The sequence below is a fragment of the Myotis yumanensis genome, unplaced genomic scaffold (assembly GCF_028538775.1).
Source record: "Myotis yumanensis isolate MYYU_CA2020_CCGP unplaced genomic scaffold, mMyoYum1.0.hap1 SCAF_3, whole genome shotgun sequence".
Classification (NCBI taxonomy): Eukaryota; Metazoa; Chordata; class Mammalia; order Chiroptera; family Vespertilionidae; genus Myotis; species Myotis yumanensis.
The window spans coordinates 88,338,626-88,355,521 of NW_027223754.1; the positions used below are offsets into that span (position 1 = coordinate 88,338,626).

The 16,896-nt window shown below is 42.4% G+C and overlaps 1 protein-coding gene across 6 annotated transcripts in view; it reads left to right on the forward strand.

The window, feature by feature from the left end:
* The window catches only part of TRIM13 (tripartite motif containing 13), a 78,333-nt gene that overhangs the window by 34,419 nt on the left and 27,018 nt on the right, over nt 1-16,896 (forward strand). For 5 of the 6 annotated variants that reach the window (XM_070409090.1, XM_070409091.1, XM_070409089.1 and 2 more), the window contains 2 exons: nt 6,427-6,591; nt 9,354-9,568. The gene's annotated coding sequence lies outside the window, so the exon portion shown is untranslated. Of the gene's footprint in view, nt 1-6,426; nt 6,592-7,547; nt 7,638-9,353; nt 9,569-16,896 lie in introns of those variants that run through there. The other variant, XM_070409095.1, reaches the window with a different exon arrangement.

Sequence of the window (16,896 nt, forward strand, 5' to 3'; positions counted from 1 at the left end):
AGTATTCCTTCTTCTTGAATTTTTTTGGAATAGTCTGAGGAAGATAGGTTTTATTTCTTCTTTGAATGTTTGATAAAACTCCCCTGTGAAGCTGTGTGGTCCAGGGCTTTTGTTTGTTGGAAGTTTTTTGATTACTGCTTCAATTACCTCCATAGATATCAAGCTATTAGGATTTTTTATTCTTTATGGTTGAGTTTTGGTAGGTCATATTTTTCTAGAAATATGTCCATTTCTTCTAGATTGACCAGTTTGTTGGAATTGAGTTGTTCATAGTATTTTTTAATGATTCTTTGTATTTCTGTGGGGTCTGTTGTTATTTCGCCTCTTTCATTTCTGATTTTGTTTATTCTTGAATTTGAAGAGAGTCCCTGTGTGCATGCACTGAGAATCAGGGTCCCCAAGTGCGCACCAAAAATCAGAGTTTCCGTGTACGCATGTCGAGAATCAAGAATCGGAGTCTGTGGTGCTTGGTGCGGCCTTGAGCATGAGGAGAAACAGAGTCCCCATGAGAATCAAAGTCACTGGTCTGCTAGGGAGGCAAGATTGTTTTTGTTTCTAAATATTAGATCAAACTGCTATGCCTCCAAGATTTTGTGGGGTGGTCTTATGTACCTGGTGTTTTTTAATGGTGCAGTCTCTTAGATCTCCTGACCTGGGTGCTCTAGGAGAGCCCTTCATTTAACTTTTTTGGGTTATCCTATTGTATTTGAGTCTTAAATGTTATTGTCCCATTCACGAACAGAATCTCCTCTCAGGCTGGCTGACTATGTGGCTTGCCCCCAACCACATCATGCGAGCTGTTGCAAAGGGGCTGATGAAACAGAACAAAATAAAACAAAACATGAAATAGAAGGAACAAAACAAAAACATACACAAAACCCCTACAGCACCAACAAAAGGAACCACCAGAGAAGAGAGAATTAAGAAAGAGAGAAGGAGAATCGAAGATGGCGGCATAGGTAAACACCGGAGACTGCCACCGTGGACAACCACTTCAAAAATACAACTAAAAGTTGGAGCGGACATCAACCAGAACCACGGGAAGGCTGGCTGAGGAGAGTCTCTTCAACTAGAAGCAAAAACAACAGCATTCCGACGCTCAGCGGAGGCGCAGTGTGGAAAATTTAAAGGTACGGCGGTGCGGTGGTGAGGGTGCACGCGCAAAGCGGGCTGGCGGCTGAGGGCGTGATTGTCGTTTTCAATCAGGAGCGAGTCTCAGACTCTGGGCTACAGATCCGGGCGAGTCTCTAGGGACCCAGACTCAAACGGGAGAAGCGGGACTGTCTGGCTACGGCCCCTCCGAGGTTTGCAGCGATTGCTGGGACAGAGAGGCAGAGCCCCTGGGGACGGACTGAGAGCAGCCATAGCTGCTCCCTCCCCCCCGCCCTGTTGAGCCCGCCCCGCCCAAACCCTGCGCACAGCCATTTGCCGATCGCCTCAGGCAAGGGCTGGACTAGCGCCTCCCCTGAGGACTGAAGTTTTCCCACAGCTGATTTCCACAGCCAGTCGGCCTGGTGGTCAAATCCCTCTAGTGTTAACTACAACAATTAAGGCTTGGCTAGAACAAGACTGCGCACAGAGACCACAAGGGGGTGCACCAAGAAAGCATAAAAGATGCGGAGACAAAAAAACATGACAGAAATGGAGGATATGGAGCTAAGAATCGCAATTTTGAGGGCTTGCCATAAATTTGTGCAGAGCCTCATGAAAACTAATGAGACCCTCGATGCTACGATAAAGAAATTAGAAAGTAAGCATACACGGACTGAAATAAAGAATATTATACCCAATAGCAGACCAGAGGAGCATAAGAATCAAACCCAAGACTCGACAAAAAACACCCAATTGGAAAAGCAAAATGAAAAAAGAATCCGAAAGTGTGAAGATAGTGTAAGGAGCCTCTGGGACAGCTTTAAGCGGACTAATATCAGAGTCATTGGAGTGCCAGAAGATGAGAGACAGCAAGATATTGAAAACCTATTTCAAGAAATAATGGCAGAAAACTTCCCCCACCTGGAGAAAGAAATGGACTTACAGGTCCAAGAAGCGCAGAGAACCCCAAACAAAAGGAATCCAAAGAGGACCACACCAAGACACATCATCATTAAAATGCCAAGAGCAAAAGACAAAGAGAAAATCTTAAAAGCAGCAAGAGAAAGAGGCTCAATTACCTACAAGGGAATACCCATACGACTGTCAGCTGATTTCTCAACAGAAACTTTGCAGGCCAGAAGGGAATGGCAAGAAATATTCAAAGTGCTGAATACCAAGAACCTACAACTAAGATTACTTTATCCAGCAAAGCTATCATTCAGAATTGAAGGTCAGATAAAGAGCTTCACAGATAAGGAAAAACTAAAGGAGTTCATCACCGCCAAACCAGTATTATATGAAATGCTGAAAGGTATCCTTTAAGAAGAGGAAGAAGAAGAAAAAGGTAAAGATACAAATTATGAACAACAAATATGCATCTATCAACAAATGAATCTAAGAATCAAGTGAATAAATAACCTGATGTACAGAATGAACTGGTGACTATAATGAATCAGGGACATAGAAAGGGAATGGACTGACTATTCTTGGGGGAAAAGGGGTGTGGGAGATGCGGGAAGTGACAGGACAAAAATCATGCACCTATGGATGAACTCAGTGGGTGGGGAGTGAGGGTGGAGGGTGGGGTGGGAGCTGGAAGGAGGGGAGTTATGGGGGGAAAAAAGAGGAACAAATGTAATAATCTGAACAATAAAGATTTTTAAAAAAAAAGAGAAAAAAAAAAGAGAGAGAAGAGAGCAAGAATGATAGTAAAAAAGAAAAAATATATGAGGAGAAAATAAAGCAAAACAAACAAACAAACAATGCACAAGCAAAAAGGAACAAGAAAATGGGGGCAGGATATGTAGATGCAGAGATGAAATAAAAAAAATTAGAATAAAGTATTAGAGGAATAGGGGAAGGAAAACAGTTTGAAATAAAAGAGTGAGAAAAGAAATGACAAGACAAGAAAAAAATTTGAAAAGGAAAATAGAGGAGAACATAGATAAACCTAAAATAAAAAGAAGAAAAAAGATGAGAAAGCAGGAGAAAAATAAAAGCAAAAAAAAATTCAGTGAAAAAAATTGAGTAGGAAATGAGAAGAGGGAAATTAAACATATGAATGAAACAACAGAGACTAGAATAATAAGAAATCAATAAAGCAGATAGATAAATAAGATACATTTTAAAAGAGAAAAAAGAAACAAAAATCTCAAAAAAGAAGAGAAGAAAAAAGGGAGGGAAAAAGAGAAAAGAAAAAAAAAGAGGAAAAAAAGTTCATTTCAGCCAAGTTTAATGCCCTATGGGACCTTGCTTTGGATCCCACTCTTCTGTTCTGTCTGCCAATTCTGGGCTTCTTGTTGGGTACTTAGTTGTTAACCACTGTGAGGCACTGTCTTTTGGCTTTTGGCAACCTTCTTGAAGCTTCAAGCGATACACTGATCCACCACTTGTGTCTGTCTCCACAGGCCTTGGCTGGAGAAGGAGGAACCAGTTTGCTCTCTAAAATAGGTTTGTTAGCAGCAACGGGCCCAGGGCAGGGTGTTGTAGTAATATAGAGAAATGTTTTAAAATGCTTTGAGGCTTCCTGAAAAATGTCTAAGAAGGTTTTAAAATGTTTAAATTAACTTTCCTTGAAACTTAAAGCGTGATATTAAGAACACATTCCCCACTGCCCTGAAGCATGTGTCCCTCATAGATAAGGGTTTGAACTTCAGTAAATAACTCAGAGTGACTTGTCAAAATAACCAGCTGAGTGCGTGATGTACTCTCCCTAGGTAACCACATGTAGCCACTCGCCCTGTTTGAGATAAACATGTGTGCACTGACGTAATTCATTGATAGCCACCTGGACTGCTGCAAATGGGGTACAGGTTTTAAAAGTGGGGGTCCTGACCAGCCTGGTGCTCGCCTGTCGAGATAGCCACAAAGGCATGTCCTCTTGTCAGTCCGGCAAGCGACACCGCTCCACGCTCTTCTCTCTGCCAGACGACAGAAGAACGGTCAGTACCTCCCGATTGAGATGCGACCGAGCTCTTGGGTGAGGAACACTGGCCCCCTGTATCTGGATCAGACCAGCCCAGCTGCTGGACCCCCGAGGACAGCACCACTGGGATTTCACTTAAGCCTGTACCCACAGCACCAGGAATTGTGTGAGTAATAAAGTGCCGTGTGATTTGTAACTGCATATGTTTCATGTGGTGTAATTCCTCCAGCAGTTAATTGAATTATTTTGCGTACGCTTAAAAGTTAAATTAAAGCTTCTGGTCTTTTTGGTCCTAAGCCTGCCCTTCGGTCCTGCTTGTGTAGAGTAGCCTCTTCGCTAGCAACTACTTAAATGTCCCACACCTGCACGGTTAAAGATTATCTCAAGGGACACCTTAGATAAATACCCCAGATCCTTTCCCAGGATCTACTTGGGACACAGGGCCAGCAAACTTCCCCTGGTTTCCCAAGTTCGACCTCTGCCTGCCTTTGCCTGCTAGCTAGCTGTCAATCTTAATCACTCAATAGTCTGTTTCTTAAAGAGCGTTAGGTGGGCCAGGTGCCATTTAGCTTTCAGTGAACATGGTGGGTGTGTTTCCCTGTACCAGAGATACTCCTCCCCGAATGGCCCAAAATATTACTCTGCTGGACAGAGATCCTTATATGGAGACCAGTGGGGTAGGCTGGAAACCTGCAGTTTTTATCAGTTTCCCATGTGCGGGGGAAAATATCAGTCTGGTTCCCAGGATTTGGGGGTGGGTGGCCACTCTCCCAATCTAGTCCCTTAGGGCTCCTTGAGACTATTTAAACCATAAGTTTGGCCTCTGTTTCCTTTGAAAAGCTCAAAATGCAGGGTGTGGCATGCAGGGTACGTGAGGTGGCGGGGGGGGGGGGGGGGGGAAGGGCGGGTGGAATGTATTCACGAATGTATTCATGATTCTAATAAGCCCCAATAAAGGTGACCACCAGAGAAAAGACAATTAGGGCAGAGAAAAGAGAGCGAAATGATATTGAGAAAAGGAAAAAAGGTAAGAGAGAAAAGAAAAAGAAGAAAAAAAGAAGGGGAGAAAAATATATGTGTATGGGGAGAAAACTCCAAAAAACCAACTAATTCAAAAATGCAAACAACAAGCACCCAGAAAAGAAGGAGAGAAGCTGAATCTGAAAAGTCCAAGCTTATTTCCAGAAGGTAAAGTAAAGGAATTGAATGAATGGGGAAATGGCCACGATTCAGTATAGAGGAGGTAGAAAGAGAATGAATGTATAAGAAGAAAAGTAAAAAACAAAATACTCAAAAATAGTAGAAAATAATAATTGAAAAAAATTATAATTAAAAAATATATATAAAAGAAAATTTATATATATGTGTATATATACATATTTATATAAATATATATATAAATTTATATATGTATATAAATTTTCTCCTTTCTTTAACCTTTCTATCTATGCATTCATCTATTTTTGGAAAAGGAGAATATAGAGCAGATAGGCCTGAATTGGTGATTGAAACTAATTAAGCTATTAGTAGAAGAAGAGAAGAAGCAAGGAGAGGAAAAACAAAAACATAACAAAAAAACTAACAAAATTAACAATCAAACAAACAACAACAAGAAAGAAAAAAAATTGGGGTAGCAAAGAAAGACAAAAGAGAAGTGTGCATGGACTTGGAGCAGAGGAGAGGAAATTAGATATATGAGTAGGCCAACAGAGACTACTTTAATAGTAATGCATCAATAAAGCAGATAAAGAAGATCAATTTTTAACAAGGAGTAAGAAGAAAGGATAGAGAAAAACTAAAGCAGGAACAGGAGAAGAGAAACAGGATGAAAAGGGAAAAGTGAGGAAGAAAGTGTTGGCATAAAGAAAAAAATGAGATAGAGTAAAATAATGATTAAAAAATAAAAATAGAATGTAGAACACTAATCCAAAAAAAAAAAAATAAAAAAAGAAAGGTAAAAAAATAATAACAAATAAAATAATAATAATAATAAATAAAATAATGTGAAAGAAAAACATTATTAGTTTCTTAAGTAAAAGATAAAAAATAAAAAAGTGAAGTTCGTTCACTTCAGTGGAGCTTCAATGTCCCACGGGGTCTGGTTTAAGACCCCTCTCTACTATTCTGCCTGCCATGTCTCAGTTTCCTATCAGGTAGTCAGAAGTGTTGAAGTTCCCAGCAATCCACCGCTCCTCTGTGTCATATGCCACAACCTTGGTTTCAGGCAGGTGGAACCAATCTGCCCACTTTGTTTTCCTGCCTGCTTTCAGTCGTATTTACACAAGCGTCTATTTCTGACACGGCCCCTTGGTGGCGGTTTTTCTGTATTAGTTTCCAGGACCAAATGGCCCCTCAACCCAGTCCCTGAGGGCTCCCTCGGGGTATTTAGAATCTTCCTTTCCCTGCAGTGCTCAAGACTGGGTGCAGTTGTGCTGCTAGGAGGAGCCTGGTCTTCAGGAGAAAAATGTCTGGTCAGGATTGGATGGACAGACTGTCCCAGAGTTGGCTTCCTGATCATCTCTCCCTCTTCTGCTCCCCAGTTTCCACAAAAGCCACCTTCCCCTGCAGTCTCGGTGAGTGTTTTTAATTGAAAGATCCTATGCACTGAGTTTAGCAAGTAAAGGCAAGGAAAATATAAAGACAGAGCAACCGTGCCACCTCATGTCTTTCTCTCCGCCCCCCCCACCCCCAGCACCGCGCCTGGGCGGTGTAGAACTTCAGGCTGCCTTTCTGAGCGCAGCCTCCCATGGCTGTGGGCTTAGATCCAGAGTCCCCCGCTGCCAGCAGCCCTGTGGACCCCCTTCCACATTCGAGGGCTACACTGTCCCAAGGGACACGGATTTGGTGCAGGACAGTCTCCCTCTGATTCTCTAGTCCCGGCTGCATGCGTTTCTCCCTCCAGCCCAGATCCCCAGCCCCACCTTTCTCCAGGCGATCTCTGACCTTTCTGTCCACAGATTGCCTTACCAGCTGTGTTTAATTCACCAATTCCAGGTGGATGTTATTCGATTCAGCTGTTCCTTCTACCTTCTCTGTGAGAAGGTGCAGGGCCCCTCTGCGTATTCAGCGCCATTTTGTCTCCCGCTGGACAAACTGTTTAGGTGCCCACAGCCGGGGAGGCTGGAGTCTCGGTGTTTGTGGGTTCACAGCCAAGGCAGCTGGTCCCTGGATGTTGTGGCTGTAGGGTCCCAGGTGGCATCCGAGGTCACCCCAGGTGAAGATAAGGCTGGGCTTCCAATCACAGCTGCTCTCCCCTTCAAGATGGTGTGGTCTCTGTGGCCAACACTTGATCTTAACCCCATCACTTCTTTTAGCTATGTCTGCCTCCAGTACAGAGATGAACTTTCTCCTCCTAAAGTCTTTAGCAACCTAATTGGAAGAGTCAATGGTTATTTTTCATGGCTCATTTACTTTTCTTGTTAACCGTTATTAAGATAATATTTAGTTATTGAAAATCTTATTCTTTTCCTATATCTATGCCACGTTCCCCAGTTTTTCCCCCTTGTTCTTTTTTCCTTTATAGACACTTTACACTAAGGCATATTAATGGAATTATGCAGCAATCAAAAAGCACCATTATAAAGACTGTGTTAAGATGAAGAAATGTTCAAAATAATAGGTATGCTGCTGTTGGTCTTAGGAGGATTTATGGTCACATGTTCAAAGATAATAGAATTTCACCCTAGACTATAGGAACATCCACACTCACATCCAACAATCCCCAAAGGAAATAGACATATAGGAGACACTAGCAAATAAGAATTAAAGTGCCACTTGCTATCAATACTCTGGAAAGCTTGGATTCAGGTCTAAAGACTTTATCTTTCAGGCATAAATATACTCTTACCTCTGTAGGAGCACATCAGATAGGTATGCTCAGTTCTCTGCCTATGATTTCAACAGCAAAGTGGCAGCAGAAGAGGTGAGATCTTCCCTGAGTTGTGCTGGAGCAGGCTCGTTCTGGCTTTAGGGAGCTGATTCTGAGCATCCCTTCCCAACTTGGCATTCAGTGAACTCAAGTTGGTAGCTTGCAATCAGCCATGGTGGGAGTATTTACACCATAGTAATTGGCAAACACTACAAAGTATGGCTCTCCATCCCCATCTCTTGCCCAAAGCTCAATGTTGACTATTTATCAGCACACCAGTAGGAAAAGGCAGAAAACAATCTTACTGTATTGGCCCTGATTATGTGCCTACTCTGTTTCATTATGGGAAGAGAGAGTGATGTCTGGGCTTGAATCTGCAATAACAAATATGATAATGATGATGATAAATACCCATTAAGAACTTCTAGGTACTGTGCATGCTTCACTGTACTAAGTGCTTCCCATGCATAACTTTAAGTTATACTCAAATGACTTTAAGGGATAAGGACTATCATCACCTCTGTTTTATATGTGAGGAAACTAAGGATCAGAGCAATTAAGTAATTTATTTAATGTTATACTGCTGGTGAACAGAATATTCAGATTCCAATCCAGGCAAGGCCTCTCTAGAGTCTCAGCTCTGACCTCCATGATAGCCCCTTCCTGGGAAAAGTGGGAAAAGAGGTGGAAAGTTTCATTTCCAACTAGCAGTTGACAGCATGTATTACTATTTTAGAAACATTAATATTTAAAAACATGCAGCCCTGTATATTATGATAAAATTTTTCAAAAGACTTTCCAAATTGAAAAATAATACTATGTATTTTAATGGACATTTTATATGTGTGGTAAAAATGTAAAAAACATACATGAAGATAATGTGGGTACATGGCTACTTTTTATTTACTACTTTTTTGTATACTTAAACTATTTCATAATAAAATTTAATATAATTCTGTATAAGGTAATTAGATTGGTAAGTGAGATTATAGGTTGTTCTAATCATTTCTTTAAAATTTTTTTAATATTATCATTGTATTGTCTTTTCAATTAAAATTTTTGATAAAAAATTAGTGCATGCAAAAACTGGTAAAACCTGAATAATGTCTGTAGTCTACTTAGTTGTATTGTGCCAATATCAATTTCCTGGTTTTAATAATGTCCTACAGTTATATAAAGATATCATCATTGAAAGAACTGAGAGATGCAGTGGATTATTATTATTTTTCTTTTTTTCCCCTACCCCCCAGTAGATTATTATTTTTAATGGATTAATAAATAAATGTTATTTTTATTTATTATTCTCAAACAGAGAATCTCTGTTTTAACAAAACCTTATTTTAACCCCCATGTACTATTAGATGTTTTTCCTTTATGTTGTCATCTATCCATCACAGTACTTACTAAATTGTAGGTTATATTTATAAAGTACTATATAATTTTAAAAATGCTATTCTTCTTTTCCAGGAAACTTGGAAAGGCCATAAACTTTTTTCTATATTTAAAAATGTAGAAGATTCCAAAATGGTGTCTGAGTAAGTGGATGCTACATTGACATGCTCCCAGGACCAAACTGGAGTTACAACTAAAATTTAAAAAGATCATCCTGAATAATCAACTGAAGACTTGCTAGAGAGACCCCTGATAACCAAGGATGGAAAGTGGAGACCACATAGAGACTGGTAGGAAGGGTGAAGGTGTGAAAGGGCTGACCAGGCTCCCACAGGCAGCAGCAGAAGTCCTGGAGGGATATTTCAGCTGGGGGGGGGGAGGCTCCCACTGAGAACTCTGGGGTCTAAACCCCAAGTTGGGCTCCCCAGCCCAGAGCACCAGAACTGAGAAAGGTGCCCACATAACATCTGGCTGTGAAAAGTGGCAGGGTGGCTGTCTGCCAACCTGAGACAATTGGAAATGCAGGCACCTTCTTAAAGACCAATGCACAAAATTTCATGTGCAGCCACTCACCTTGGGCTCCGGTAGAGGGAGGGAAGAGTGGATTGGAACCATGTGAGCAGAAGCCAGTGTTGGGTACTCTGGGGTAAGACCTCAGAAGGCAGACATTCCAGTTTCCTGTACCAAGTCATTCCCTCAATGCTGCAGAGGACATCTTTCTCCAATGGACCTTTGCTATCCAGGCAGTTTTTACCTGGGAGGGAAGGCAGTTTCCCCACCCTATTGGAAAACCCCTTGCCCGGCTCTGAGGCCCAATAAGAGGCTAAAAATAGCAATCAGCCTACAGGCAGAATCAGTCACCCCACCCTATTGGAAAACATCTCACTCAACCTGTGGTCCATAGCCTGAGACTAATTAAGACTGAATACAAACAGACTGCAGGCAGAGGTAGGTCTCTGGAGGATTTGAGTCTTTGCCGGGTCTAATTTGGGACCTGGAACTAGGAAAAGCAGACTTTGGTGCACATCTTGGTCCTTTCCAAAGGTAATCAGCCCCAGCAGAGAGAGACCCAAGCTCTAGATTGCTGATAGCTACAAACATGGTATGCAGGGCCAGTCAGAAACAGCATCTAACACTGTTCTACACTAGAGATTGGGAGGCATAGCAGACCTACCTAATACATAGTCACAAACCCAAATAGGCAGCCAAAATGGGGAAACAAAAAAACAACCCCCAAACGAAAGAACAAAAGAATTATTCAGAAGAAGAGCTAAATGAAATGGACATAAGAAACTTATCAGACACAGAGTTCAGAAAAATGATGGTAAGAATGCTCAACAAATGAGAAAACATATACTAATTATGAAGAATGACATAACCCTAATAAAGAACACAGTGGAATGAATACACAGAAGACTAAGGGAAGCCGGATATTAGATAAGTGAATTAGAAGACAGGGTAGAAAGAAATCACTCAATCAGAGAACCAAAAAGAAAAAAACAAATAAAAATGAGTACAGATTATAGGAGCTGTGAGACAACATGAAAAGTAAGAATATTCTCATAATAGGAGTCCCAGAACGTGAAGAAAGTGAGCAAGGGATAGAGAATGTGTTTGATGAAATAATGGCAGAAAACTTCCCTAACATGGTGAAGGAAAAAGTCACACAAGTTCAGGAGGTACAGAGGGTTCCAAGCAAGTAGAACCCAAACAGGCCCATGCCCAGACACATCATAATTAAAATGCCAAACATTAAAGCCAAAGAAAGAATCTTAAAAGCAGCAAGAGAAAAGCAAGTTGTTACCTAAAAAGGAGCTCCCATTAGGCTGTCAGCTGATTTCTCATCAGAAACTCTACAGGCCAGAAGGGAATTGCATGAAGTATTCAAGGTAATGAAAAGCAAGGATCTGAAACCAAGATTACTCTATCCAGCAAGGCTATCATTCAAAATAGATGGTGAAATAAAGAGCTTCCCAGAAAAAAAAAAAAAAAGCTAAAGGAGTTTGTCACCACTAATCCTAATTGAGCACTGCGAGAAATGCTAAAGGGGCTGCTGTAATGAGAAGGAATAGAAAGAGAGAGAAACACATGGGACTACATCAAAATAAAAAGCTCTGAACAGCAAAAGAAACCATCAACAAAACAACAAGAAAGCCCACTGCCTGAAAGAACATATTTGGCAATGACACATCTGGTAAGGGGTTAATTTCCACAGTATACAGGGAACTTGTACAACTTAACAAAAGGAAGACAAATAATCCAATTTAAAAAATGGCCAAAGGACCTAAATAGATACTTATCCAAAGTGAACATACAGAAGGCCAAGAGACATATGAAAAAAATGCTTTGTGTAACTAATCATCTGAGAGATGCAAATTAAAACAATAATGAAGTATCACCTCACACCTGTCAGGATGGCTACCATCAGCAAATCAACAAACAACAAGTGTTGGCGAGCATGTGGAGAAAAGGGAATCCTAGTACATTGCTGGTGGGAATGCAGACTGGTGCAGCCATTATGGAAAATGGCGTTTCCTCAAAAAATTAAATATGGAACTGCCATTTAATCCAGTGATCCCACTTCTAGGAATATATCCTAAGAAATCAGAAACACCAATCAGAAAGAACATATGAACCCCTATGTTCATAGCAGCCAAATTTACAATAGCTAAAATCTGGTAATAGGCCAAGTCCATGGGTGGATAAAAAAGCTGTTGTACATTTATATCATGGAATACTATGCAGCAGTAAAAAAGAAGGATCTCGTACCCTTTGAGCCAGCATAGATCGACCTGGAATGTATAATGCTAAGCAAAATAAGCCAGTTAGAGAAAAACCAATATCATATGATCTCACTCATATGTGGAATCTAATAAACAAAATAAATTGTTGAACAAAATAGATCCAGAGACATAGAAGTATGGAACAGACTGTTGAACCTCAGAGGGAAGGCAGGGTAGGGTGGGTGGGTGGGAAGTGATCAACCAAAGAACTTATGTGCATATATGCATAACCCATGGACACAGAGAATAGGATGGTAAAACCCTGGGGTGAGGGGTGGGGGTAGGCTATAAGGGATCAATGGCAGAAAAAAGGGGACATTTGTAATACTTTGAACAATAAAGATTTTTTTAAAAAATAAAAAATGTAATGAGATAATTCATATACCATAAAAGTCATACTTTTATTTTATATTTTTTTTAAAAAATCTTTATTGTTGAGAGTATTATAGATGTCCCTGTTTTTCCCCCCTATTGCCCCTCTCTGCACCTGGTTCCTGCCCTGCCCCAAGCATTCATCACCCTATTGTTTGTGTCCATAGTTAATGCATATATGCATATACTTTTTGGTTAATCTCTTTCTGTTTCTTCTTCCTCCTTCCCTCTAAGATCCTTCAGTCTGTTCCATGTTTCCATGCCTCTGCTTCTATTTTATTCATTAGCTCATTTTGTTCATTAAATTCCTTGTTCATTTATATTGATTTTTAGATTCAATTGTTGATAGATTGTATTTATTGCCATTTTATTGTTTATATTTTTGTTTTCTTCTACTTCTTCTCCTCCTCCTCCTCCTCCTCCTCCTCTTCCTCCTCCTCCTCCTTTGAATATGCTTTAATATTTAATATAATACTGGTTTTGTGATGATGAACTTTAACTTTTTCTTGTCTTATCTGACCTTCAATTCTAAATGATAGCTTTGCTGGGTAGAGTAATCTTGGTTGTAGGTCCTTGCTATTCATCACTTTGAATATTTCTTGCCACTCTCTTCCAATCTGCAAAGTTTTTGTTGAGAAATCAGCTGACAGTCATAGGGGTGCTCCCTTGTAGGTAACTAACTGCTTTTCTCTTGCTGCTTTTAAGATTCTCTTTGGCATTTTAATTATGATGTGTGGGCCACTTTGGGTTCCTCATGTTTGGGACTCTGCGTGCTTCCTGGACTTGTAAGTTTATTTCTTTCACCAGGTAGGGGAAGTTTTCTGTCATTATTTCTTCAAATAGGTTTTCAATTTCTTGCGCCCTCTCTTCTCCTTCTGACACCCTTATAATGCAAATGTTAGTATGCTTGAAGTTTTCCCAGAGGCTCCTTACACTATCTTCATATTTTTGTGTTCTTTTTTCTTTTTGTTGTTCTGATTGGATGTTTTTTATTTCCTCACATTCCAGTCGCTGTTTTGATTTTCAGTATCCTCTACTCTACTGTTGAAACCCTGTAAATTATTCTTTATTTCAGTTAGTATATGTTTAATTTCTGACTAGTTCTTTTTCATATCTTTGATGTTCTCACTAAGATTCTTGAAATTCTCACTCAGCCCCTTGAAGCTCTCATTATAATCCTTGAGCATCCTTATAAACATTGTTTTGAACTCTGTATCTAGTAGTTTATTTGCTTCCATTTCATTTAGTTCTCTTTTTTTTGGTGATTTCTTTTGTTCTTTCATTTGTGACATGTTTCATTGTCTGCATTTTGACTGCTTCCCTGTGTTTGTTTCTGTCTACTAGTTAGATTTGCAATGTCTCTGGGATTGGTAGAGTGGCCTTGTGTAGTAGGTGTCCTGTAGGGCCCAATGACTCAGACTCCCCAGTCACCATAGCTAGGCCCTCTAGGTGTGACCCATGTGGGCTGTGTGCACAGTCTTGTTGTAGTTGAGCCTTGATTGCTGTTAGTGTCACTGACAGGAATTGACCTCCAGGAAAATTTTCTGTGATGACCACCTATGACTACAGCAGAAGAGCTGCTGTGCAGGAGACACCTCTATGGAGTAGGACTTGCTTCAGTGGGGCTTTGGTGCTCACTGAGTCTGCCCCTTGAGTGATTGCTCATGGATGTGTAGAGTTGTAATCTGGTATGGTCTGAAGCTGACCACTGGGAGCACTGGCTCTGGGGCCTCCTGGGAGGTGCAAAGTAAGCCCCTGTTTGTGCCCTGCCTGGGGCCACCTGGCAGGAGCTACAGAGTGATCTTCAGATGGCTGCTAGTTGTATTTGTCTTGGAAGTGCCTGGGAGAGACCATGCTGTGAAACAAGGCAGACTGCTGCTAGTGTTTGGCCTGGGGCCTCTTATTGAGAAGTATGGAGTATGCTGACACCAACTTCTGCTTGTTTGAGTGATTTTAGGAAAGTGTGAAGCCTGAGTCAGTACAGGCCATTAGTATGGAAAAGCCACTGCAATCAACTTGGGTGGGACTGCACATTGGGTGTGGCAGGGTCCCAGGAAATCACGAGGACAGAGAGAATTGTGTGAGCCAGGTTGATGGAGACTCAGATATGGTGCCTGCCAATCAGCTCTGCAACAGAGGAGGTCTCAGCATAGAAACAATGACCTCTGAGAGCACTCCTGTTTGGGAGAAAGCTGCTCCTGAGTACTTATTCCCATGCCAGACAATCTAGTTCCTGTCCATATGTCCCTGGATCCCTCCCAACCCCCATGCCACTGCCCCAGCCCTACAGCTCAGAGGAGTGAGTCCAAGTGAGGCTGTGCAAATGCCACTGCCTGGGACTCCATCAGCCCCAATGTCACTAGGCCACAATCCCCACTGGTTTTTATAGCCCAAAGTTATTGGGGCTTCTCTTCACTGCACCGGAATTCTGGGCTGAGGGGTCTGGTGTGGGACTGGGACTCCTTGCTCCTCACAGGAGGCCTCTGCAGCCAAGATCTCCCTCCTAATTAAAAAAAACACCACACGTGGGTGTCAGACCAGCCTGTTCCGCACCTCTGCCCCTCCCACCAGGCAATGTACTCTCTTCTTTACTTCTCTAGTTGTAGGGCTTCCATTCAGCCAGATTTCAGACTATTCTGAATGATGGTTGGTCTGTATTTTAGCCGTAATTTTGATGTGGTTGTGGGAGGTGCAAGTACTGCATTTACCTATGCCACCATCTCTGCACTCCAAAATTCAGTTTTAAAGTGTACAATTCAGCGGGGTTTTGTATATTTAGAAGGTTGTACAACCATCATTACTATTTAATTTCGGAATTTTTCATCACCCTATACCCGTTAGCAGTATCTCATCATTCTTTCCTCTGCCCAGTCCCTGGAAACTACTAATCAACTTCTGGTTTATATGGTTTTGTCTATTTTAGATAAATTATCTGAATGGATGATTTGTAGGCTCCTTTTACTTACTATAATGAATTCAAGGTCTATCCAGGTTGTAACATGAATCAGTATTTCGTTCCTTTTAATGGCTGAATAATATTCCATTGTATGTATGTATATATCACATTTTGCTATTTTGCTTAGCCATCCATTAGTTGATGGACATTTGGTTTGTTTTCTTTGTTTTTGTTTTTTTGTTTTGGGCTATTCTGAATAATAATGCTATGAACATTCATATACAAGTTATCATATGAGCATACGCTTTTAATTCTCTTGGTTATATGTTGAAGAGTAGACTTGCTGGATGAAGTAGTAACTCTATGTTTAATTTGTATTATTATAACAGTAATCCTATCTAATAAAAGAGAAACATGGTAATTAGCGTACGACCACTACCCTTCCCATTGGCTAATCAGGGTGGTATGCAAATTAACTGCCAGCCAAGATGGCGGTTAACCGCCAACAAAGATGGCGGCTAATTTGCATATGTAGACACAGTGCTGGGAGGCGAAAGGGAAAGGACGGAAGAAGCCCCCTGCCACTGATGGTGATCGGAAGCCCAGCGGGGAGCTAAGAGCCGGCGGCAGAGCAAAGGCAGCCCTGGGGGCCGCCTTTGCCCTGCCCCCCAGCTGTGATCAGAGAACCAGGCGCCTTTGCTGCCCCGGCCAGTGATAGCAGGAAGCAGGGGTGGAGCCAGCAATGGGAGCTGGGCAGGGATGGAGCCGGCAGTCTGGGGAGCTAGGGATCCCTTGCCCAGGCCTAAAGCCTTGGCCAAAGACGTTAGGCCTGGGCAGGGGTGGAGCCTGCAATCGTGGGGAGCTGGGGGTCCCCTACACAGACCTAACGCCTTGGCCAGAGGAGTTAGGCCTGGGCAGGGGCGGAACCAGCCATCTTGGGGAGCAGGGGCGGAGTCAGCGATCCTGGGAAGCTGGGGGTCCCCTGCCCAGGCCTAACGCCTTGGCCAGAGGCGTTAGGCCTGGGCAGGGGTGGAACCAGCCATCTCGGGGAGCAGGGGCGGAGTCAGCGATCCTGGGCAGCTGGGGGTCCCCTGCCCAGGCCTAAGGCCTCGGTCAGAGGCATTAGGTCTAGGCAGGGGCAGAGCGGGAGATCTCGGGGAGCTGGGGGTCCCCTGCCCAGGCCTAATGCCTTGGCCAGAGGCATTAGGTCTAGGCAGGGGCAGAGCGGGAGATCGCGGGGAGCTAGAGATCTCCTGCCCAGGAATAATGCCTCCACCAGAGGCCTTAGGTCTTGGCAGGGGCGGTGCCAGAGATCGTGGGTAGCAGGGGCGGAGCTGGGAATGGTGGGAGCTGGGGGTCCCCTGGCCAGGCCTGACACCTCTGCTGGAGGCCTCAGGCCTGGGCAAGGGGCCGATCCTGCGATTGGAGGGTGATGGGGGTCAACGCCTGAGGGCTCCCCGTATGTGAGAGGGGGCAGGCTGGGCTGAGGGACACTATCCCCCGCCCCACCACCAGTGCACAAATTTCGTGCACCGGGCCAATAGTATATTATATAACCATTATAGAA